General features: G+C 36.8%; 2 pseudogenes; both read left to right on the top strand.

Annotated features, from left to right (window-relative positions):
• Positions 1 to 13,935: 13,935 nt before the first annotated feature.
• LOC106983770 (profilin-1-like) lies at positions 13,936 to 19,954 on the top strand (annotated as a pseudogene).
• Positions 19,955 to 20,212: 258 nt separating this feature from the next.
• On the top strand, positions 20,213 to 23,124 carry LOC128311639 (developmental pluripotency-associated protein 4-like; annotated as a pseudogene).
• Positions 23,125 to 23,573: the final 449 nt, after the last annotated feature.

Below are 23,573 nucleotides of genomic sequence, written 5' to 3'. Positions count from 1 at the left end.
ATTTATTTCCAATATTTGTGCAATAAATATTTTTATAAATACATAAAATATCTTAGACGTTAAATAGAAGAGTTGTAATCTAACATAAGATATAACCTAGTAGAGTCAAATCAAATATATTTTATAAAAACCCAAGACAATAATGCCAAATGCCAGTTAAAGTAAAATATAATGACAGCTGCTAACATTATTTGCACATGTATTGAATTATAGACAATGTTCTAAGAAATTCCCATATATTCATTATCTAAATTATGACAACCACCCTATGACATAGTATTATTTTCTCCTTCATTTAACATTTTAGGAAGATGAAGCAATTTATGAATAAGAAAATTGCTCAGCTAACGAGCATTGGAGTCAAGTTTCAAACTCAGGAAGTCTGGCTCCAATAAGCAAAACCCTAAAAGAATAAAATAAGCAGTGTTGATGCTTAATATATTCCAGTATTCCTAATCACTTTTCTTAAAAATATTATTTAAAAACCCACTAACAGTATCTTAACCTTCAGAGCTTTAGTCAAAGAAATATTTATACATACACATGCATATGTACAAACACACATATATACACAAATATAACCATAATGATTAATTTCTATGACATTCTGAATGCCCTTTGTGAATAATTTACAATGAATGAGTTATTTATTCCATAAAAGATATGCATTTGTTAATTAAACCTGACTTTATTTATATGACTTCTATTTAATGGTGAAAATTTGCCATACAGCTTGAACCTAAAGATAGTGACATAAAAAACGCAAGGATAAAATAAAATAAAACAGAAAGATTCAAATATATTCAAGCATCCATTCTAGACAACTGAGTCTAGACACACAAGAATTATTATGTTAGGTCTCCAGTTCCTTTCTTAATTTACCTAATGTGTTTTTTGAGGACCTTACATCACTGAATTCTCAGACAATCCTCCTCCTCCATTCTAGACATGAACTTTTGCCAAAAAAAAAAAGTGGTGAAACAATCTGAAATTTCCATTATTTTAAAAAATGTTCCAGTTTTAATTAAAGGTATTAATGTCACATGAAAGAGCTTGCTTTAATAAGCAATTCATTACCACTTAACCTTGAGTCTTACTCAAAACACACACATTTCTAGATACAATTGCCTTTAAAATATTCTAATAAGTTGGGAGAGTGTACATAGGATTCTGGTAGTAGCTAATTCTCAACTATTAAATATATTACCTTTCCTTGGTTCAAAAAGTAACATGATTTTGACATCAGAAGGTTATGCATACATATTATGTGTAAACATCTGCAATGAGAGAAAGCAGTATGTGTGGGATAGAGATTAAGAATCTCATGTCAGCTCTTCATTGGAGTCATTCTTTTGAATGGTTTTCAAAATCTAGTGGGTTTACTTCATTCACTGAAATAGTTATTGCCTGACAGGGCTCCAGTGGATTGAAAGAGTTAATGAAGCTTCCAAGTGACACAGAATCAGCAAACAATGTCTTACTAATTGAAAGATTCTAACAAACTACCCATTTCTCAAACAATAACCTTTATGGAAATTTTACTTCAGGTGAATACTGAGACACAGAGATCAACTAACTCCCTGAGCAAAGTTGCCATGCTATCCAAACAAAAATACTATTCGCTTAGATAAACTTGCAGCCAATCCACCCAAATTTCTAATCCTAGGAAAACCAAACCTTGCAGAAAAGTTTGAGACACGTAATCCATCATATTTTTTCTTTCTGATATTAACCTGTGTTACTGATATTTGCCTTCTACGCTGCCAAATTATACTTTTTAAACTTTCATCCACTTTTTTAAATACTAGGAATATAGAGCAACACAAAATGTCTCTTTGCAAATAAATGAAGAAACTCTGAAACCAAATTCTTTAGTATTGTGACCTTGAAAAATAGTTTAATTATTCCGAGCCCTGTTTTGTCATTTCTATAATAACATAGTTATTGCTGTGTTCTTTCTAGCATTAATATTCAATGATTCTTATTTGGTTTGTGTATATGTGTGCAATGCACGTGTTTTCTAGGTCTTATTTTCACAACTTCAACATTCCATTATTAACAATATTGTTCTAAGTGATAAACTCACACAATTAAATACCGTATCATGGCCACAGAGGCAACGCTGGTCATCTTGCTTCCAGCAGGATGATAGGAATTAATTTTCTTTGTCAAGGCATGGTATACTTCTGTTCTAAACTCTTACTGTGTACCTACTTTGGACACAACATTCCCGGAAATGACAATGAAACCAGATTTACACTAAGGCATGTAATCCAACTGTAATGTTGGATCAGAAAGTCAGGAAAAGACCAGGCAAACATTTACATAATCCCAAGTAGTGGGAGAGATAGACTCATATAATGAATGCAACACTGGCATTATGATGATACAGACATGATTTGGAGTACTGATTTGCTATCCTAATTGTGTGAATTTAGGAAAATAATTAACCTCACTTATTCTTGGTTTCCTCTGTTATAAAGGTGGAAGTTAATAACTGAACTGCATGTTTTTATGTAAAGACTAAATGGGGTAATATATAAAAAGTGTTGACATATAGTAGGGGTGTTGCTTGTGATTTTCCTGATTTTTCCTGTGAGAATCTCCTGTCTTTGTCATCTTAGTAAATAGCAACTGCATCTTTTCAGCTACACAGTCCAGATGTGGACTTACTACTGATTCTTGTCCTTGACCCACACACCACATCTCATGTCCGCAGAAAACTTTTTTGTTCCACTTTCTGTATACTGGTCTCTATCTACCATTACCTTGGCCCTAAGGCACCCATGTCTCTTATCTATACTCGTTTCTATACAGTTTATTCTCAATACAACCATCAGAATGACATTTGAAAAATCGAAGTCCAGCCAAGTCACTCTTATTTGACCATCTTAAATTATTAATTTAAATTATTTGACCATCTTCTCAACTCACTTGGATCAAAAATCAAAGTCTTAAAATGGTTTATAATGTCCAGAATGATTAGACTTTCATCCTCAATACCTCCCACCTTTTCTCTGGCCCCATTATCTACCACTTTATCTCCCTGCTTCTTGTTCCAGGCAACATGGCCATATTTCTGAACATGACAAGGAAGTCTCTGCCTCAGGATCTTTGCTCTTACTTTGTCTGCTTTAAAGGCTTTTGCCTAACATTAGTATGACTCATTTCTTTCAGGTACTAGTTAAAATGCCACTCTATTGGAGAAGTCTTTTCTGATCATCTAATTTATATTAGTCACATGTCCTGTTACCACTTGGCCTTAATTTTCTCCATTGTCCCACCTAACACAGTCTCACCACACAGCTGGCTTATGTTCTGTTATTTCTACATGTAATAGAAGGAAAAGTATTTTGTCTGCTTTTCTTTCTTCTATATACAGGATTTAGTGAATGTCTGATACAGGATAGGCACATGATGAATATTTCTTTAAAGAATAAGTAAGTGAATAGATCATATACCAGAATGTACGTTTGTAACAACGTTTCACATGTAAAAGGAAAAATCTGAAACAAAAGAACTCAGAAGAGAAAGTAATTATGTTTGCAAAATATATTCAGGAGAATCCAGATTATATAAAAACTGGTCCATCAGGGAAACACACACACACGCACGCACACACACACACACACACACACACACATTGAAATAATATCTACCTCCTAAATACTAAGTAGAGTGCTAACACAGAGAAGGTTGGTCAATAATCATTTGTTAAATGGATGGGCAAAGTAAAAGATAAATGGAGGTGGATGGATGGATGGATGGATGGATGATGTGGGAATAAAGGAATTAAACTATGGGAATGAAAATTGGTGCAGTCACTCTGGAAAACAGTTAAAAATAGAACTACCCTATGTCCTAGCAATTGCACTACTAGGTATTTATCCAAGGGATACAGGTGTGCTGTTTTGAAGGGGCAGATGCACTCCAATGTTTATACAAGTGCTATCGACAATAAACAAAGTATGGAAAGAGCCTGAATCTCCACTGACAGATGAATGGATAAAGAAGAGGTGATATATGGAATATTAGTTGGCAATCAAAAAGAATGAAATCTTGCCATTTGCAATTATGTGGATGGAACTAGAGGCTATTATGCTAAGCGAAATGAGTCAGTTAGAGAAAGACAAATATATGATTTCACTCATATGAGGAATTTAAGATACAAAACAGATGAACATAAAGGAAGGGAAGTAAAAATAATATAAAAACAGGGAGGGGGACAAAACAGAAGAGACTCTTAAATATAGAGAACAGTTACTGGAGGGTTTGTGGGAGGGGAATGGTTTCAATGGGTAAGGGGCATTAAAGAATCTACTCCTGAAATCATTGATACCCTATATGCTAACTAACTTGGATGTAAATTAAACAATAAATAAAAAGAGAGAGAGAAAGAGAGAGACCGAGAAAGAGACACAGAATCCGAAGCAGGTTCTAGGCTCTGAGCTGTCAGCACAAAGTCCCACATGGGGTTCAAACCCATGAACTGTGAGGTTCAAACCCACGAACTGTGAGGTCACAACCTGAGCTGAAGTCAGATGCTGACCTGACTGAGCCACCCAAGTGCCCTGGTCTTGCTGTCTTTTAAGGGTGGGGACTCCCTTCCTGATGCCCTCAGGGCTCTACCAGAGCAGAGCATGCTGGTTTTTAAAATTCTAGGTTTTAAGTCCCTCTGTTTGCAAGAGCTCAGGAAATTAGGCCCCTTTTGCTTTCAAAGACAAATGTTATGGGAATTCGTCCTCCTCATTCAAACAATAATAAATAAATAAATAAAGGAATTAAACTAAAATATTATTGAGTCTAAAATAAGTGAAGAAGGGGTGCCTGGGTGGCTCAGTCAGCTAAGCGTCGGACTTCAGCCCGGGTCATGATCTCATGGTTCCTGAGTTCAAGCCTCACTTGCGGCTCTGTGCTGACCTCTCAGAGCCTGCAGCCTGCTTCAGATTCTGTGTCTCCCTGTCTCTTCGTCCTTCCCCCACTTGTGTTCTCTCGCTCCCTCTTTCTCTCTCTCTCAAAAATTAAACATTAAAAAATATTTAAAAAAATAAGTGAAGAAGAATATGGAGGCCCACTAGATGTGTTATTTCCATGAATGAAAACATGACCATTAGATAGTCATGAGCATAGTAAGGATATTGTTCTTTTTGCTGGCAGAAATTTATGATAAGAGGCAATTTTGCATACTAGAAAAGGTACAGGTTTGGGAGCTAAATCTGATTTTATTTCACAAGTCTGCCACTCTGTATATGAATAACTATAAGTACATTTCTTAACCTACACAAGCCTCAGTGTTCCCATCTGCAAACATAGGTATTTATGTTATGTTGTTGTCACAGTTATTGACATAGTGCATGAAAAGTGCTGATATATAATAGATGTTCATAAACAGTAACTAATATGATGTGGTGAGGACAACCATTGCCATACCCTGTTATCTTTGGTAAACCACCTAACCTTGAAATCTATGATGCCCCTTAAAAAGAAACTAAAAATAATATATATATATACACACACACACACACACACATATATATATATATATATATATATATATATATATATATATTTAAAGAAATCAGTGGAATGTCAAGTTTTTGGAAAAGAAAAATTCATTTCATAGAATTCCGCGTTTTCTGAACTGATTAAATAATGCACTACTTTCGGGAATATGATATTTTACACATCAGCTAGTTCCGGGTTAAAATGTATCATACTGGTTAAACAGACACTTTATAACCAGACTTGTGTTTCATTTCCTGCTCTGCCACACACACCTGTTTGACATTGGGAAAGTTAATTAACTTTCTAAGCCTCAGTGATCTCATCTCTAAAATAAGGATTAAAAATGCCTATATCTTAGGGTTGTTTTGAAGCCTGAAAAGTACATTTTACACAAGGCTCCTAACCTCATGTAAATGAGCTTACATTCAATTATTCTTCACAACAAACTATGAGGTAAGTAATATTATTATCCCCATTTGTAGAAGAAAATAGGAGGCACTGAGCGAGGAAGTAATTTGCTCAAGGACACAAACCTAAGGGAATGAAAGGGCTGGATGTGTACCTAGAGAATCTGGTTCTAGAATACTCCTAACCACTTAGTTGTATTGTTCCGCTATGCTTTCCTTGTGGGGATATACCATGACATTGAAGCCATTTGAAAAAGGAAGGAGTGCAACATTTTTTTATATTCCTGGAAACCAGCAAAAGCCCCTCTTGTACTACCTTAGTTGGGGCACTAGGACTTTTAAATGAAGGCTTCTCCGGTAAGAATTGGAAACTCAGGATAGTGCAGATTGTTTTTCCCATGGGAAAGTATTTTCAATTTCATTTTAGAATTCAAAAGAATAACATGATTTGCTGCAGTAAGCCGTGACTTTCATCAAATTGCTGAATTTTATCTAGTCTATAATATGACAGATATTCATACTGATATGTATAATATCTGGGAAAATGGGAAGTGGCAGGTTTTGAAGGAAGCTGTAACAAATGCACTTTTATGACAATGTGTCTATGGTCACGTTCTGACATCTATCAGCTCTGTGACTTGGGATGATTCCCTTCACCTCTGTGATCTTCAGTTTCCTCGTGTGTAAAATCCGGACATAACGATTTACAGAGTTGTGACCACCAGATGACATCAATGTATACTAAAACCGTTTTCCAAGTGGAAGCATCGACTGGTTGCTTAGCACAGTTAGTGATAAATCATTCCAATCTCAGTTTTGAATACATGGTGTCCTCAACCCAAACTCTGCTTTCCATTTCCGTCTTTGGGAGACGAGCTTTTACCAGGACAGCAGTTCCTTAAAAACACATTTAAGCCAGGCAGTTTGAAAGAAAGAGTAGCCCATTTCCCTCCTCAGAGATACTCATCTAATATTTGACACACAGCCATGGCTCGTTAAACATAATATATGGAACCAAATTTAGCTTTTTTCTTAATGACTTCTCACTTGCGAGAAACACAAGTGACTAAACGGAGTGTCATATAGTGACCCTGTGAGAGGCGACGGGAGTGAGGACCTGCTGTGGTAGAGTCTCTGCTTTTTGGTACCTTTGGTCACATTGTCATCCACTTCACCTCCCCTGCCTAGGATCTTTAGGACTAAATTTAGCTTCCCATCAATTCTTCTGACTTATTGTCCGTAATCTACTGTGGGAGAAAATATTTCAAGACAAGTGCATTAAGATTATTACAACAGCATCATTGAGTTAAGTCTGGAGCAAGAGTCAAGAGTCTCTTCGAGAATAAGGCATGTAGTTTGGGTGGGGGGTAGTGGGGAAGGAAAGAAAAAGAAGATTGGATGATGGCTGGTGAATCTCCATAGAGATTGGGTCTTAGTTGACTCGCCAGTTTTGCAGGAAATCTTAACCCCGGGTAACTAAGTGTCTAATGCACTTCCCGAGTATTGGCAACATCAAATATCTTGGCAGGCTGGAAAGAATTTATGAATTCCTCTCATAAGAGGTTATAAAATAGTTCAGAAAAACAGGCAAAAAACTTAGGCTTCATTATTAAAACCACACAGTTACTTTGTGCCAAAAAGAGTCCTGACACTGGTATAGAAACACCCTGCTCCAGCTGAAGGGTATTGAATGGGGAAGACACTAATTTAATTTTTATATCTAGAAAAAGACCAAAAAAAGAGAAATAACTGATTGATTTTAAATACATGTTCTGTTTGCTTTAAAAACAACTGTTTTTAGATACTGCAAAGATCATTTTCAACACATTTAGATATTTGGGCTTGATATATGCAAACAACTTTCTGAATTTTAAAACAAAGAAAGCAGGAAAACATTTCATTTAAAAATATATTTGACAATTTTAGATTACTGGGAAGAAAATCCCTCTTTGGGGCTTTCAGAGTTGTCTGCGGCATATGCCTAATTACCCCTCCTACATGAAGGAGGGGGGTTTTGTTTAGCCCTATTCATAATGTGTTCTTACTTTCAAATTGCATGTTTAACCACAGCAACGTTAGGCACAATGAATGTCATGTTGCTTTCATCCCAAATAGAGAAGTGAATGAGAGAGTGTATATGGTTCAGTTGTCTGGCCAAGATCTGCCACTTTTATTTGTTTTTCTACAAATTCTTCAAGTTTTTCTGTTATGCTCTGTGCTTATCTAATAATAGAGTATTACAAAGCGAATTATTTTGGTTTGTCAAGATTATTTTAAAGGTACAGCTTCCTAAAAAAAATAATAATAAATAAAGGTACAGCTTCCTGGGAGTAATTTCCATTATAAAAATAGCTCGAACTGCAGGAGCAATCTGAAGAAGTTTGTGGATAATAAATGGACCAAAGATAAAAGCTTTCTCACTAATGAGAGAAAAAGAAATATTCAGTTCTGCTGACCTGTGGTGGGTTTTTATCTTCCTTCAAGAGAAGTGGCTTTACTTGCAAGTACTTTTCAAGCCGTTATTAATTCTTAACTATGAAAGATTTTGAAAATTATTATACATTTTCTGAGGTCAGTATATTCTCAGAAGATGTTGAGTTACCTAAAATATAATAGAACAAATTATATAAAAGTATTAATGTCATGAATCTTTGCATCACAAAGTTATTGTTCTATTTGGGATTTGTCAATAATGTAGAAATACTTCATTTCTTAGGTGTCAATCATTCAAATGAGAAAACGTAAAAGTTTTAGTAAAAACTTTCAAAGATGGTGGGTGGATATAGGGGTAACTGTAACCATCAATGACCAATTTTGGTTGGCAAGATCTTTAGGTGTCCTTGCAGAACACCTTGCAGAACGTGGCTGTTCGTCTTATTATGTTGGGTCTATTAAACAGTTATTTAAACAAATGAAAGAAACAGGTATATTGAGTTTCATGTTATTTTTCTAATCTCTGCCTCTTTCCTTTTAGAATACAAGCAAAGTGACATTTATCACATATTATAAGCCTCATGGAAGTACAGAGAAAGAGAGAGAATGAAAATTATGGGGAAAATTGAACTGAGGAATTCATTCTAAGAATAATTTATTTATTTAGTACTTTAAAATGTAATGTTAGTTCAGGTTTAATTTTTGTCTTTAAATTCTTGCCAGAAGTTTTAAAGGTTTGAAATGTTAGGTTAATAATTTCCAACTAAGGTCATATAGCTGTAAAATTAAAGCTACAGAAGTTACTTTTTAAGTTATAGCAAAGTATGAAAAGATCCTTCCTCCTTTTTTCATTATTTATTATAGAAATGCCTGTGGTGATTTTAGAACTGAGCAATTCTTGTGCTGATTGATATCATTAACCTCTTCCAGATTAGTCTTTCCAAAATACGGCCATTATCAAAACAAAACTTCTCTGGTCAGATATCTCCATTTCTCCACTATGCGTTAGGCCAGGAAAAGAGCATATAATGCAAATCTTCAGTAATGCTGTGCCAATTTATCATTCCATTCCTATTGACTGTTAACCTCTTTTGCATACACACAAGCTCTTCAATAAAGTGAAGCTACTTGCCATTCTGTAAATATGCACTTTACATATTGTGTGTGTGCGTGTTGGCACTTCTACTTGAAATCTTCATACTCTATATTCATAGTTCACCTCAGCTCTAGCTTGTTAATTCCTCTTGTTTCTCGTCCTTTCTTTCGGAAGTAATCGCCTTCTTTCCTGAACTGTCCTGGTGCTTCAATTCTTTCAAATGGCATGGGACCTACATAATTTATATATGCAGCAGATAAATATATAATTTATTTTTATATATGATATGTAAATATATAATTTATTTATATATGTGATATATAAATATATATGCACGTATATATGATATAAGTATACGGGAATATAAGTGTGCATATATGTGTATGTTTCAGCATTCGGTCTGGGGTCAAGGTTTAAATCTTGACTTCTCCCCATAATGTGTGAGTGTTCTTGTGTAAATTCTCTAATCTCTTTGTGCCTCAATGTCCTCATGTAAAAATGCAGTTGATAAAGGTACTTACTTTATAGTGTCATTATGGACATCAGATAACACAGGTAAGAGTCTGAGGATTGCATCTAGCTTATACCTTGAGCTCAGTAAAGGTTAGCTTTTCTTATTATTACATGTCACAAATTCATCTTATTTTATTTATTACATATATTTCACATGATTTTTATGAAATTACATCTTTAGTACATCTATTTGTGTTCATGTGTTTGTCACCAAAATGTTTATACAAATGTCCTCATGAAGTATTTATACATAGCACCCCCCAAAATATATATATATATATAATTTTAAGTTTGAAAGGAGTTTCAAACAACTGTTGTGAGAAAAATTAGGTTTATATAAAATTTTATCAAAAGCAAATACGACTTTACTAATAGGCACGTTAGGAAAAAACCCCAAAGCTGGACACATATTTAAGACAGTCATTAGCACTAAACATACAGAATGCTAGTGTGAAAGTATCAGCCCGAATATATATTTAGAGACAGCCTACAAAGATCCAGATGTTCTAGGGGTGATGTGACACCAGTGAGGTCTCGTGCTGTGGTGCAACCACCCATTTCCCAACTCTGCCGTCGCACTCGGTGGCGTGTGAGGGATGCTGACCGAACTGCATGTCCTCCAAGATGACCAGCACTTGAGCACCTGTAACCCCAGAAGACTCACCACTGAAGCCAGTCTGCAGGAGGTTGTGATTAGAATCAATTATCCATGCTTAATTAAAAGACAATGAAGATATTCTTGTCACACTTCTTTACCTCAGTTCTGACCCAACTCTCTAAGCTGTCAGCTGGATTTCTGTCCCCTGTGTACATCTCTTAATCTCAGACTTCCCCAACTCCTAGAGCCCTTCTCCCATGCCCTCTAATACATGTGGTCTAAAACAGATCTTCGACACTGTAAGCCTCCACTCCAAACATTCTTTCCCACAACACCTCTCTGTGAATTGGAGTGACAAAGCCCCGAAGCTCTCTTAAGGGTGACTACTTCTTTCTCTCACACTACATACTTTCTATGGGGCTGGGGCTGAAGGTGGAGGAGTATTCTACTTGCTCTCATTCCTGGCTCCGAATGATTTCTCATCACTCCCCGTCTTAATAAGCTTGGGCTGCTATGGCTTAACATCACAGACTAGGTGACTTAAACAACTGACATGTATTTCTCACAGTTCTTAAGGCTTGGAAGTCAAAGATGAAGGTGCCATTTCCTGGTGAGGGCTCTCTTCTTTGATTTCAGGTAGCTGCTATCTCCCTGTGTGCTCACACGACGTTTTTTGTTTTTGTTTTTGTTTCTGTTTTTGTTTTTTGTGCACAGGAGAGAGAGAACTCTCATGTCTCTTTCTATAGGGCACTAAACTCATCATGAGGGCACCCTGCACATGACCTCATCTAACCCTAATTAACTTCTAAAGACCCAGCCTCCACATACCTTCACATTCGGAGTTAGGGCTTTGACAGAAGAATTGAAGGGGACACACAGTCATGTAATTCATAACACTCCCTTAAATCCCAACTATTTTGAAATTCACGTTATCTGACTATACTACATAACATTTCAAAATTTTGTAGTCAATAGAAATCATTCACTTAAGTATTAACATCTGAGTCATTCTCCTCTTTACCTGTAATTGTTGCTTTATTATATGGTCTTCAGCATTTAGTAGATTGAAGGTTCATGTCACTGGGGCTTTCAGATCTTGTCATCCTTATTTAAAATTTATTTGATATAAATTTTTCCTCTTGCCTGTCTATCCACTTCATCTCATAGTAATTTCTAGATTTTTTTTTTACTTCCAATAAATATATGACATCTCAAATCTTGATTTAAAGTATCCTCTCTTGGGGTGCCTGGGTGGATCAGTAGGTTAAGCATCCGGCTTTGGCTCAGGTCATGATCTCACGGTTTGGGAGTTCGAGCCCACATTGGGCTCTGTGCTGACAGCTCAGAGCCTGGATCCTGCCTTGGGTTCTGTGTCTCCCTCTCTCTCTGCCCTTCCCCCATTCATGCTCTGTCTCTCTGGTCTCTCAAAAATGAATAAACATTAAAAAATTTTTTAATAAATAAAATATCCTCTCTTACTACAACCTTCTAACATTTAAAAAAAATTTTTTATGTTTTATTTTTTTTGAGAGAGAGCAGGGGAGGGACAGAGAGAGAAGGAGACAGAGAATCCAAAGACAGGCTCCAGGCTCTGAGCTAGCTGTCAGCACAGAGCCTGACGTGGGTCTGGAACTCACAAACCGTGAAATCATGACCTAAGCCAAAGTCCGACACTTAACCAACTAAGCCACCCAGGAGCCCCTAATCTTCTAACATTTCAACTCACTGACTTTGCATACATTTCAACAATTCTTTTCTTTCCCTGAATCGTACAATCCATTAAATTTATCACTTTTTTAAGTGTTTACCAGCATACCCAATCTGTGGTCTGATATGTACTCTTGTACACAACTTATATTCCTTTGTCCATCACCATAATTTCTTGCTCAATATAATCAAGACACATAACCCACTATTCCTCTGGGTTTCTCACTTGGCAAAATCCCAACTGTGATTACATGCAAAACTTCACCTAACTTCCAGAAATAAGGACTGAAACTGATTTGCCTCCCTTTAAATTTATAACTACAAATTTGGCATGCATGATCACAGGAGCCTGTCAATAATACTTGTTTTCATTGGCAATTCCCTTTTCTAGTTTTAGAGACAATAATTTTATACTTTCTCCTCTCAAGGAGAAATTCTCAGATTGACTCCTGGAATTCTAATTCTGCAGCAATATTTTCTCTCACGTGTTTTGACATTGTGGTTTCTTCTCACTTTACTTCTGAAGATTATATTGTATATATTCTTTATATTCCGAGACTAAACATTTCAAGCTCATTGTTAATATTTCTCCTTCAAATGTTATTTTAAATTTCTATCTGCTATTTATATATATCTCTCTCTTTCTCTCACTCTCTCATCTCATTGTATGCAGAGCAGGAGAGAATAAAAGTATATGTTCAGAACATCATCTTGCTCTAATCCCATTTTTTTCTGAATTAATGTTTTTTTTATACTTTGAACATAATCATGTGTGTGTAATCTTAAAATATATAGTTTGAGCTTTGATATATTTCCTATCAGACTCTGTCTACTGTACATAATTGTTTAGATTTTCTCAAACACATCTTAAACACAGCATATGCAAAAATAAACTAATTTTCTTCCTAAACGCAATCCCCTTTTTTAAAAAGTATAGATTTCAAAGAATGGCAGCACTATCTAGTCTGAGCACACCATTGATGCCTCCTCTCCATTACCCTCGCTTCTCACCATCATTCCCAGGTCACTATCATAGACTACCATGTCTTATCTTGATTATGGAAATAGCATCTAATTAGATTCCATGCTTCTAGTCTTCCTCTTCTTTGGTTTATTTTCTAGGTATTTAGAAAGGCTATTCCAAAATAAAACTTTATCAATGTAATATTCTCATTAAAAGCTTCAAAACATTTTAATGCTCTTAGTCCACCATGAAAAACATTATCGATTACCCAACCAACAGCCATTCCTCCTATTTTTCTGGCCAGAGGAGGCTATCCCCTATAATACTCACTGAAAATGATACTTCCTTTCCTAGATGTGCTTGCAGCTCGAGAGTCAGCAAATAACTCAATCTTGGCCAGCTGAACCTGAGACATGACCTATTACAGAGCTTCTCACAAACATTATCCTCCTTGACAAAATGAGAGTGATGAGTAGAGATTGTTGTATTAGCTCCTACTGCCCCTTCTGGCTGTTCTTGCTTCTCTGGAGTCTATTCCTAATATGGCAGCCATTTAAAAAGGAAAACCTTTAAAAGGAAGTCAAATCATGATGCATCTTTACTCACAACCTCAGGTGGTTTCCTGTCTCACTCTAAATGGCAAAGTACATAGACTAGCCTATAAACTTCTATATAATCTACACACCCCATTCTCGCTGATGCCACGGCTAAGATGGCAGCCCAATATGTATGAGACACAAAATTGAGAAGCTGAGGAGTATGTAAATACAACCTGTATTTTATTTTATTTTATTTTATTTTATTTTATTTGTTTGTTTTAGAGAAGGAGAGAGCACATGCGAGTGAGCAGGGAAGGTACAGAGGGAGGGAAGAGAGAGAATTTTAAGCAGGCTCTATGCCTGATGCAGGGCTCAATCTCATGACCATGAGCTCACGATCTGAGCCGAAATCAAGAGTCGGACACTTAACCACTGAGTCACCCAGGTGCCCTGCAACCTGTATTTTAAAGAAAGCTGCAAAGAATTGGGATCATAACTTTTTAAGAACTTACTAAAAAATGATTGAACAGGCTTTGGTATACTTAGATATCAGCTTAATTTTCCCACACCCTTTTTGGCCACCTGAATAAGCAAATGACGGGGGAGAAGGAAAAAAAAGGAGAACTGTGGGACTTGTAACAAATGGAGAGCTGTGTGTTTTCCTTCCTGATCCCCACGGGAGATGCCTTACCCTAAAGCCCAAGTGAGAAGGCTTCCAAGAGCCACTGATAGGAATTGGAAGTATTTGCAAAAAGGGGAAACTGATGTCTTTAATTTGAACATTCACTAATGCAGACATGCTAACCTGTTTCCTGTGCTTATTTAGCAGCAAAAAGATTTAGACAGAGATGGCCAGATGTAAAGAAGGGATGTCAGTGAACAACCTGCACACATACTCCTCTCCCAACAGGAGGTGACAAGGGTGAAATTTTGTATGGGTGAAGTGCAATTGCAGAATATAGCTGTAACCGATACGCCTTGCTGTTGCCTCAACCCACTTGATCCATTTGATGTGAGCTGACAGAGTAAGAAGCGTGGAATATGCATCAAATGATGAGAGTCAAAGTAAGAGGCTGGCGAAGAGTTTCATATTGAGCTAGATGTCTCCAGTCAGAGAATCACGTAGTGGGTTTTAGCAGTGCATGTACCCACTGACAGAAGTAGCTTTTGAATGCCTGCTACACAAAGGATATTGACAATGACACTTTGCCAAAAATTCTGCTTTATGGCACCAGTATCTGAGAACCTAGAACCAAAAGAAGGATGAAAGGAGTGAACAAGACCACTACCTTTCCAAACCATGAAAGAAGAAAAGAAATATAATTAAAACAGATATGAAATGGAGGGATAACTGAGTTAATTAGGAATCCTAAATAATTAAAATTGCACAGAAAGTCATTAGATCTGAAAAACGTGATTGAATACTGAGGGCACAGAGATTTTACATATCACAATTGGTGGCACAGACCAATAATATAGAATCATTTTACAGTTGTATCACAATAAGTTTTCATATCGCCCAATATAGCAATCCTTTAGATAGATGCTTTGTTTTATATTGCACCCTCCTTCTGGGGAGCACAGTGTTTTTCTCATTTATCAAATAATCGTAATTCATAGAGAAATTAAGACTGAAAAAGTTGATTTCCCCCAAGAGGATAATTATAGGCTTGGTCATAAGCTGTCCCAAATACTTTACTCATTTGAATTCATACACTCCATCTTTGATAATAAAGGCAGTTTTTGTGTAAATGTAAGTTTCACTCTTACATAAGGAATTCTCAGACACTTTTAGTGGAAATAATTTTACTATTTTAGTTTTCTCATTCTTAAAAATATGAAGTTTCCCTGGAAATGTAAACTGGTGCAGCCACTCTGGAAAACAGTATGTAGGGTCCTCAAAAAAAAAACTAAAAATAGAATTACCCTATGACCCAGCAATTGAATCACTAGGTATTTATCCAAAGGATACAGGTGTGCTGTTTCAAAAGGACACATGCACCCCAATGTTTATAGCAGCACTATCAGCAATAACCAAAGTATAGAAAGATCCCAAATGTCCATCGATGGATGAATGGGTAAAGAAGGTGTGAGTATATATATACGGTGGAGTATTACTCAGAAATCTTGCCATTTGCAACTACGTGGATGGAACTAGAGGGTATTATGCTCAGTGAAATTAGTCAGAGAAAGACAAATATCATATGAATTCACTAATACTAGGAGTTTAAGAGACAAAACAGATGTTCAAACATAAGGGAAGGGAAACAAAAATAATACAAAAACAGGGAGGGGGACAAAGCATAAGAGACTCATAAATATGGAGAACAAACAGAGGGTTACTGGAGGGGGTATGGGAGGGGGGGAAGAGCTAAATAGGTAAGGGGCATTAAGGAATATACTCCTGAAATCATTGTTGCACTATATGCTAACTAATTTGGATGTAAATTAAAAAAAATAAAATTTAAAAATATATGAAGTTTACCAACTTTTTTAGAAATCACTTATGTTTCTGAATGTGTTGAGTGAGATTGTATCAGACCAATACTAACAACTTAAACAACTATTCTAAGGAGTCTGAGGGTTCTCCATACAAAATCTGAGAGGGTAGGTAGGAGGGAAACACAGAGAGAGGAACATGGCACTTAACTCCCTTTTCCCTCTAGATGCATCTGTTCGTTCCAAATGTGGAGAGGGGACTGAAAAGATGAATCTTTTCTAGTGGTTCCACTAGACTGCAGAGACAGAATTTGGGCATCACACCTGCTAAAGTAGAAAGGCCTCATAAAACAAGCCAGGCCTAGAGGAGTTCAAAAACTGGAAGTTTTGGGGCGCCTGGGTGGCGCAGTTGGTTAAGTGTCGGACTTCAGCCAGGTCACGATCTCGCGGTCCGGGAGTTCGAGCCCCGCGTCAGGCTCTGGGCTGATGGCTCAGAGCCTGGAGCCTGTTTCCGATTCTGTGTCTCCCTCTCTCTCTGCCCCTCCCCCGTTCATGCTCTGTCTCTCTCTGTCCCAAAAATAAATAAACGTTGAAAAAAAAATTTTTTTAATTAAAAAAATAATAATAAAAATAAAAAAAATTAAAAAAAATAAAAAAATGGAAGTTTTTCCCTTCTAGAGAAAGATAACATGATATAGAACTTCTAATAATCTTTATAAAATTTTATTAAAATTTTCCAGTACTTAATGACAATTAGCCCAGCAGTTTGGAGTTATTAAGTGGGAATATTAAAACAAGTGTGACTAAAATGTTCAATAAAACAGACAATGAGAAGGAGAATTTTGGCAAAGAATGACAATCTATGAAGAAAAAGTTAAAAGCATGTAAGTGGAAAATCCAAGATAGAAAGCTAAGAACAAGTTAAGTGGATATGATAATCAAAGGGACACAGCTGAAGAGAGAATTAAGGAAACTGAAGACAGGTTACCAGAAAATATCTAGACTGACACAAGAATTGTCTTGTTTGCTTGATTTGCCACTATACATAGAGTAACTAGCACAATTCTTAAACATAGTCGGCATCTACCACTTCTACTACTAGTACTTATTATTACTGCTTATTATTACTACTATTACTACCAATACCACTATTTCTAGCTTCAAAATACCAGTTAGCAATTATTGAACACTCACTATGTGCTGGTCATGATTATGAAAACTTGAATGTGTTAATCCATTTGATTTATACTAGAATTTAATTAAGAGATAACTAGTGTTGTCCTCATTTTATAGATGATAAACTGGAGCACAAAAGATTAAGTAAGGGCGTCTGACTAGCTCAGTCAGTGGAGCATGTGATCTCGGGGTTGTAGGTTCTAGCCCCACTCTGGGTGTAAAGATTACTTAAAAATAATAAAAATGACTAAGTTGTTTGAGGTCATATATTTAGTGAATAGTCAATATCAACTCTTAATCAACTTAATCCTATTATACTGATTCTCAAAAAGATAAGTGTCAATAAGCTGATGAAAAAAAAAAACAAGCAAAAAGGATTTGAGGGAGAGAATGGGAAAGAGGAAGAGAAGGATGCCTGTCTAACTACTGTCTCAGTTATCTTTTCAAACTTTTCCATTTCTTTTCTACATGTAAAATGAAGTGTTCCTATGAAAGTAAAATCTTGATCATTTTGATATTAGTATAGGATGGGGAAAGGGAAAAATGGCATCTGGTCTACATCCCTAACTTTATTATCCATAATATTATTTAACATCATCATAGTTTCTATAACTTTCAATAGCAAGCACCTTAATGCTAATTTTTTACTGTGGATTTTTGTACTGGGAATAATAGAGTCACTTGTCTATAACTTGTCAGAAAGTCTAGATTAATGAGCTAATGTTGAGGAAGCATATGAAATGCAAAGTAGACATTTGAGAGATTGTCTAAAGGTTTTATTAAAAACAAGCAGAGGGAGTTCTATTGAACACACATGGAATATATGCTGATATTGAGTAGTGACAGTATCCCCAGGTCATTACCAAGTGTGTCTGACATCCCCAACTTTGAGAGAATTTGCAGTCTTGAAAATTAAAAAGTCACTGACACAACAAATAATTTGTATTTCTACATTTTATGCTCTAAAAATGCTAGTGTTTGAAATATTTCATCACAGTGTTTAAAATTGTGAACTACTTGAAAAATGAAGAGAGTTACAAGCATCACATAGATAATCCATTTGACTATAAATGTTTGGGGTTTGGGGGATACAAATATTTAAAACTGCCAGGTCTCACTCAAAGAAACATATTTTATATCCCCTGTAGCCTTAATACATGTCTTCTGTTCTTGTTGACCTTCCTAAAAGTATCTATTTACTTTCTGTTTTTTAACAAATTGTCCAATACAGACCATTAATAAAAAAAAAAAAAGAGTAGAGATTTTCTCTCAGAAGTGCCTGAAAAAGATTTCTTTGACTTACCAAATAAATATTAATTACATTCATTGTATTAGATATTCTTAAGTCATTTAGAATGGATTTTCTAAAATAGGTTAAGTAGGAAATATGTAATCAAATGAAGCAGGGTCACTATATTTTACACCCAAATAAAACCAAGCATGCAAATAGGAAAGTGACATTTAATTATACAAACAGAAATTAGAAAAAAAGAATGAAAGAGAGCATTTTACTTTTTTCATAGTTACCAGGATTTTATTAACAGAGATATTTAAAACATGAAAAAATGATTTAATTCTTATTTAAACCTATTCATAACACTGCAATTATGTTTGCCATTTAATGTGTTAATGATAATCACCATTATTAATATTTTTTTTATGCTTCTGCACATTCTAAGGTCAAAAGAAGTGATGAAAGACAGCCCCAGTTGTGCTTTGTATCTTCCAAATTTAAAAATTTGATTAACAATATTCAGAATCAGTGAACTATTTAAATCTTACAAAAATACTCACTTTTCTAAGATGGTCCTGAAAAAGCTTGTTCCTTTATTTGGAAAGTGTTGAGAGTCTATTACATGCCAATACCTTTGTAGACCCTGGAACCATAGTAGTAAATAATACAGAGAAAACCCTGCCCTCATGGAGCTTATAATTCACTCAAGGGAAAATAGACATAAAAAATTACATCTGCTGGCAGAGCCGAGATGCGTGCCCCAAGCGGTCCGCCTCCGCTGCCTGTAGCCCAGGGCCTCAGCAGCAGCGCCCCCACCGGGTGGAACATCTTTCCCCCACAACCTCAGGGCAGCCGGCACCTGCCAGGATGCGGCCATTGTGTGCTATAAGGACTCGCCTTCTATCTGCTAGCAGTCCCAGGGAAAACCGTGATCAGCATCATGCCAGCTGAGGTTGGTGTCCTAGTTGGAAAAGACAGGTCAAGTTTTCTTCGTGAATGAGCTGACACTTGGGGGCCAAAAATATTGTTATCCAGGACTCGCTGCTGCAGAACGGGGAATTTACCACGGATCTTCCTACCGGAAGGGCTGGTGGAGCTCTCACTTTCAGAGCCACTATCACCACGACTGCCAAGACGCCAGTCGTGCTGATGGGCAAAGAAGGTGTCCCCTGTGGTGTGATCAACAAGAAATGTTATGAAATGGCCTCCCACCTGCCATGTTCCCAGTGCTGACCTCTCTGTCCCTTTCCCCAACTACTCCCCACTGGTTTTCCACCCGTCTCCTTCCCATGCAGAACATACATCATTTTTATTTGGCAGGGGGCATTACCCCACATCCGTTATTGCTGCCAAAACCGCATGGGCTAGGGGCTGGGGCTGGGGCTGGATGCACAGACAACTCCCCCTCCCCTCACCCCTCCTGTGTGTGGTTAGAAAACTTTTTTGTTTGGGTTTTTTTTTTCCCTGAATAAAAATGAGTCTACGAAGAAAACAATTAAGTCTTATGAAGATTATGAACAAGGTGAGTGTGAGTTGGGTGAGGAGCAATTTAAGTATGCAAATATGACTTGCAGAGGTGGTGATCTATGAGCAGAGACCAGATGACAAAAAGCAACCGAGGCTATGAGCAGGTAGCAGAGCCCCCCAGCAGAGGAACAGCAGGCCCTTCACCCAAAGGAGATTCACATGTTTCAGTAACGGAAAGAAGTTCCTGTGGCGGGAGCACCGAGAGGCAGCTGTGTAGGAGATGGATCATAGAAGAACAAGGAAGACAGCCTTCAGACCATTAGGGAGCTATCTGCATAGTCCAGGTGAGGATGCTAACACTGATGCGTGGACCAGGTGGTAATGGTAGAGATGGAGCAGGGCAGCCAACACTCAGAATAGATTCATTGCTTGGCTTTTAAGTCTTCAATTAAATTGAACCTCTGCGAGTATTTGCTCTCGATATTACATTTTTAGATTCTCGTGTATCCCTTCAATTAGTTTTCATTCCTAATTAATATAATTTGTTTGTTTTTCATTTAATCGTGGACAGCGTCGACCAGGTTGGAAAGAAAACCACATCTGGATCTTAATAAATCAGTATATGTGAGACTATTTATACTTTCACTTCTGAGCCTGGAATAGAAAAGGAGGAATGTAATTTTTAAAAATATAATTTTCTTTCTTATAGATTATATATGGTGAGTTTGGCAGCTCTTTCAGGGTTGGAGGCCAATTTGCTGAATAAGTTCTTTTGACAAACTAAGATTTGAAATATGACCAAGAAAGTTATTTGTGAATTTTTAGTTTTTCCTTTAACAAAGATTTCTAAATGCATCTTTATAATCTCTATCACAAAGCCTTTAACAAGAGATCATTTTAGTGGAACAAATTTTATATGTCAGTATTACTGTACATAATTCTACCTTTTTAAATGCACATCTATGGCCCATTTCTAACTTTTAATTTTAGAAGTTGGAAATCCCCATTATACATGGAAGAAATATAGCCTATGCATATATAATATATATTTTCATGTTAAAGGACAAAAGTCATATATTTGGAGATCTAAAATCAGCTCCAACTATTTCTACTCCAGCTCCTTTCTTTGAGGCAGAACTTTCTTCAAGCCATGCTAAATAATTTTCTACTGTAGCTCAAGCCCTCTTGTGCCTGTAATAGCCATGTACAGAATAGAACACTAAATCTCTTTAACTGGCTTTGATTTTTTTAAATATGGTTAATTCAATATTTAATTTAATATAAAGAGAATGTCTGAACAAATAATACATTTTTATATCCAAGCTGTCACTTTTACAAAACTACATTACTTCCAGCTCCTACATCCTCAACATTTCCTAATAATTTAAAGTTTATATTGATAGTTTCAATAAAATTTCAACGTAATCTATATTTTTAACTCATTGCAAGCTGCTTTTTCTGGGCCTTCTTGTCCAATCTACTCAAACTCGTCTGAAAAAAACCCTGAATATTCCAATCTCTGAGTTAGTGCACATTATCAGTCATGGTTTTCACATCAAAATATCCCCTGTTCCTCTAGAACCTTCTAAATACTAATCTGTCAAAGCTGAACAAAGATCCATCTCCTCTATGACACCTTTTTTGACTATTCAGTCAGTTGTGTCTCTTCCTACATTATTCTGTAAGATTCATGTGAGACTTAGTTAATAACTGTCCTTTTTTGCCTTTTTTGTTTTGGTACATGTTTATCTCTCACTTCTTGACTGTAGGAGTTCTTTTTGTTGTCATTGTTGTTTAGTTTGAATGCATTCCGAAGAAACATATATTCTCCATTTGAACAGAGTTCCTAGAATATCCCACAGATGTATACCCGTTCTATTTATTTTCTTGCTGACCACTGTGGGTGCTTAATTTGATTATTCTATTCTGTATATCTTCCTTAGAGTACAGAACAGAGATAAGTTTCTCATTCCACTAAACTGAGAGATGGAGGGAGCTTTACATTGTCTTCTAGTCATCATTCAGTTGGACAGGGATAAGAAATGTGTTGCTCACATTTCAGAAGTAAGAATTTTCTTTTTGTCACCCTTGACTTCTCTTTGGATATGGAGAAAGCAAAGGGCATAAAAGAACTCCATGAAGAAGTCAGGGGAAGAATATCTGACTTGCAAATCCCAACCTGTGTCAGGAGAAGCCAAAGAAAAATAGCAGGCTTCTAGTAAACTAAAGTTACAAAGAATCTCAGTGAATAGGACCAAACAAAAAAGATCTGTGGAAGATAAAGCTTCCTGTTCAGAAAAGACAGCACAAGGCAATGGAGGAGTAAGACTTTGGAAGAAGGTACTGATTCCTTCAGTACTTTCTGAAGTTCCACCAGCCAACCTGCTTCGTGGAGACATCCTATGGGCCTGGTGCCAACAGCAAAAGCTGAGCACCAAAGGCCGGAAATTAGATGCACGTAAGCAACTCTGTGAATATGCTTACGCTAATCAAAATAAGAACGTTCCTATCACCACAAAGGAGGCCAGGAATCTCACAGTCAGAAAGAAGACCAAAGACAGACAAGAGGGAAATGTCCCTGGAAAGTTCTGGAAAAAAGGTATCTTCTGATGGAATGCACACCCCTGAAGTGGCTGCTCCCCCTAAGGGTTGGGGGTGCCTGCCTCCTGAAGGGAATCCATACCATTGTTGTGACAATGTTGGGCCCAGATGTTGTGATTACCTCCTGGTCCAGAACTGCAACCAGGACTGGGAAGATGGAGACAATGGAATAGCCACAGGAGGCCTATGGTGTCAGATAGTTTCATTGGGAGAAGTCTGCCTGAAGACACAGAGGGTTGGGTTCACCTGCAATTTCATGCAGGACAAGCCTGAGTGCCTGAAAAATGGGAGAGTATGTGCTCTCTTCTGGCTTCTGGCCTGCAATTTTCTACCCCCCCCCCACCTGGAGGACAATATGCTGTACCCCAAATGTGTTCAGAATAATAAAGTATTAATGAAAAGCCTCAATGAGATTATAATACCAGGAAAAGAGGTACATCTGTGATTATAATTTTTTATTTTTATTTATTTTTGAGAGTGAGCACGCAGGCGTAAGGGAGGAGTAGAGAGAGAGGAAAGAGAGAGTCCTAAGTGGGCTCCTTGCTGTCAGCACAGAGCCCAATGTAGGGCTTGATCTCACTGTTCATGAGATCATGACATGAGCCGAAATCAAGAGTTGGGTGTCAACCGATTGAGCCACCCAGGTGCCCCATGCTGTGATTATAATTAACGGTGGGAAGGGAACCATGATCAACTCCATAGTACACTGACAGCTGGATGGAAGGCGGCTCCACACCTCCCATGCTTCCTGCTTACAGAACACACAAGCTGGTGGGTTACAGGTGTTATCCTCAGAACGTCAACAAGGCCTGAGGCTTCGTGGGTTGGGATACAGAGGTTCTTATGTTTGAAATTGGAAAAGCATTACAGCAATTACCATTCATTCCAGTTAAT

Source organism: Acinonyx jubatus, chromosome D1, assembly GCF_027475565.1.
Source record: "Acinonyx jubatus isolate Ajub_Pintada_27869175 chromosome D1, VMU_Ajub_asm_v1.0, whole genome shotgun sequence".
Lineage (NCBI taxonomy): Eukaryota > Metazoa > Chordata > Mammalia > Carnivora > Felidae > Acinonyx > Acinonyx jubatus.
Note: the sequence above shows the minus strand (reverse complement) of the source record. Positions and strands in the feature narration are given on the sequence as shown.